Source organism: Trichechus manatus, unplaced genomic scaffold, assembly GCF_000243295.1.
Source record: "Trichechus manatus latirostris isolate Lorelei unplaced genomic scaffold, TriManLat1.0 scaffold00044, whole genome shotgun sequence".
Lineage (NCBI taxonomy): Eukaryota > Metazoa > Chordata > Mammalia > Sirenia > Trichechidae > Trichechus > Trichechus manatus.
Window position 1 is genome coordinate 8,490,383 of NW_004443980.1, and position 3,200 is coordinate 8,493,582.

Below are 3,200 nucleotides of genomic sequence, written 5' to 3' on the forward strand. Positions count from 1 at the left end.
CGGGGCCGGGGCGTGGAGGGCGGGGCCGGACCGGGCGCGCGCCCGTCGAGCCCCACGGAGCCGGCTCCGACTGAGGGTGCGGCGCACGCAGCGCCCACTCGCCTTCTTATGCAGCTGTGTGGGGCTGCCCGGGAGGCTGCGGGCAGAAGCCACCTCCACATGCACCTGCTGTACGGAACCCCGTGGTGACAATCGTTATTACTACTATTATGCTTAATGACAATGACCACTATTATTTGTTTAGTCTTCTCGATTACACGCTGCTTAACTCTTATCTAGGGTCTGGGCTGGCATTTCTTAATGCTGCGCTTTTGCGCGGCAGAGTCCGTTGCTAGTTTTGCAGTATCCTGGAAAAGCGCACTTTGTTTTCCTTCTGTTTCTTTAATCCAACCGATTTTGTCTTTCTCTTCTTTAAAGTTCCTGGTTGAAGAGGAGCTGTGTAGGAATAAGGGGACTAGGGGTCCAGGTTGCTTTAGAAACCCATTTCTCATTGTCATAGTCATTTGTTGTGATTATCGTATTGTAGCTTTTCTCCTCTGTCATGGTGTTGATGAACCTGTACGTACAGTGTACATATGCACAGTGATCGTTTGTGTTTGCACGTTTGTGTATGTTTCTCTGGAGATTTGAGGAAGAAAGCGATTTTATTGGGTAGACGTGTAAATCCCAACTCGGACAGTAAAATATATGGGCATTCCTTCTTTTTTTTTTAATATAAGTGCAGGTGCAGGAACTTTAGTAACAGATGTTGGAAGATGAGAGACTTCTGTATAAATATAGTTCTAGTTTTGAGAACCTTTCAAAATGTATGTCCTAACCAAGACCTCCATTTTCTGCTTAGAAGCAAGTATATATTTTTAAATAACAATGAAAGAAATGAAAAAGTAAAAGTCATGCCTCTATTTCGTCAGACTCTGGGAAATACGCAACTTGTTTTCCTTTAGGGTGTTAAATGTAGGTTCCCCACCCACCCCCGCCTCCACCTGGTTTGATTACTGTGTCCTAATTAGATTGCTGCCCCAAATCATGGATTTATCTCAGTTTTGCTTGTGTCTGCTTCAGACAGACAAAAAAGCTGAACACAAATGGCAAATCCAACTGTTAGGTTTTTGTGTCAAGTAATATATTTTGTATCTGATGTTGCAGCATTCTTAGGAAATTGTGTGTGTGAACACAATGCCTATATTTTTAGTTCATTTAATATATTTGTACATATTTTGTATGTGTGAAAAATGTTTAAATTCTTAAGCATAAAAATGTGTAAGTGCCAATATGTAAATTGGGCCAGGTTCCTATGCTCTTAAAAGACTTTTGCACCATGAGAACTACTGGGATTCAGTTTTACTGACCGATGCATGGCCTTGAAAATTTGGGCTTAGTAGTGCAAAGTCAAAATCTAGGCAATGTGCTTATCAATATATATTTTTGAAATGCTTTGTCATACATGGAATCAGGCATCAGACTTTATTCCGTGAAGATTTCTTCTAGCAAGTACCAAGCCAGAGCCTAATATTTTGCTTTCTACTGCTAGTTCTACTACTTAGCAGCAAACATTTAAGTAAATGAGATTATTATTATGAAAAGAAAATCCAAGGCTTGGTGTGTTTTATATGTATATATCAGTTATTCTAACACATCTTACATGCTTCATCTATAGAAATGAGGTACAAATGGAGGAGGGATTTAGAAAGCACCAATGTAATTCGACTTGGATTATTTTATTGCATATTATATTTTGAAAATTATTATTAATACCTCGATTTTCTTTCTTTTTAAAATATGTCTCTTTGAAATAAGGTAGCTCCCTCTTTGACTGTAAGGGTCTATTTTATCAATTGTACAGTACAGTCAGCCTACTTATTTCTCCCATCAGCTTTGCAGTTTGGCACAACGATGTGAAGCTTGTCAAAGAGAACCAAATCGCTTTTGCTCTATTTGCAGATTGCATTAGGCCAGGGTAACGGTGAGTGCCAAAATTATATATCCTGGTTTTTTTGTTTGTTTGTTTGTTTGTTTGTTTTTTTGATGTTGCTAAAATGAGATAAAAGCCTTATATGAAGGCAACCCTAGGCACCTCACAGGTAATGTTACTGATCTTCTTCGTGAGTAGGGGCTGGCTTGGGGAACCTCAGATTTGATATTGGCAAAGGACACAGGCAGCTCTGTTGGAATGACGTAGAAATTTTTGCCAGAAATCTTCACTATTTTTTTATATACCTCCCTTTTCCTACTTAAATAAATAGGAGAAAATATTATTAAAATATAAAGTTAAAATATAGTATTTAAAATATGTTATATATTAAAATAAGGAGCCCTGGTGGCACAGTTGGGCTGCTAACCAAAAGGTAGGCAGTTCAAATCCACTAGCTGCTCTTTGGAAACCCAATGGGGCAGTTCCACTCTGTCCTATAGGGTCGCTATGAGTTGGAATCGACGCGATGACAACTTTTTTTTAAATATATTAAAATATAAAAACAAATATCTTTTTCATTTTAAACAGGTCAGAGTTTTTCTAAACAACTGGGTAAGTGTGGATTTAATTCAACATTTTACCTTATTGAAATAACTAGAGTAATTGTGCTTTCGTGCTCATATTAGTTTTTAAAAGTTCCTTCAAAAAATTAATAGTTATTTTTGAGTGCACTTTGGGTAAACTGATGAGTTTCCAGGGTAAGACCAGGGCACTAAAATGCTTTTGCGGAACAGGTATTTTCTTGGTCTGAATTAACCAGACTGCCTGTTTATATTAATTATTTACTGAGAAATGTCCTTAGACTTCACCAGTCACAAAGGCTTAAATGTAAACATTTATTTCGTGTTTTTTTTTTTTTTTGTTGTTGTTGTTGTTATCACCTACGGAACAGTTTTATGCTTTCTTAAATGCTAATAAAGATATTTTGAAGAAGCTGCTTTTTACCCTCCATATCTCACTGTAATGGCAAAACGTCACTCCTGTTCTTAAAGACTTTTTGGCTAGTCATTTCTTTTTATCTTTCAAGATGATAGTTACTTCTTCTCCTTTGTGTGAACTAGAGGTCCTGGGATTACTTTCAAAGAGAACGAATAATAAGTAAATGTCACGCAACCTACATCACAGAATTAAAGGAAATATTCTCAAACATAATGAAAGGACAACATTTATTTGTTTTAAAAAGTGTATTAATTTTGCAGAAGTTGTGTGATAGATATATTTACAAAAT

General features: G+C 37.2%; 1 long non-coding RNA gene across 1 annotated transcript; it reads left to right on the forward strand.

Annotated features, from left to right (window-relative positions):
* The first annotated feature begins 81 nt into the window (after positions 1 to 81).
* LOC111820601 (uncharacterized) lies at positions 82 to 3,200 on the forward strand. The gene is made up of 2 exons (XR_002824144.1): positions 82 to 1,963; positions 2,501 to 3,200. It is a non-coding gene; the product is annotated as an uncharacterized LOC111820601 (long non-coding RNA).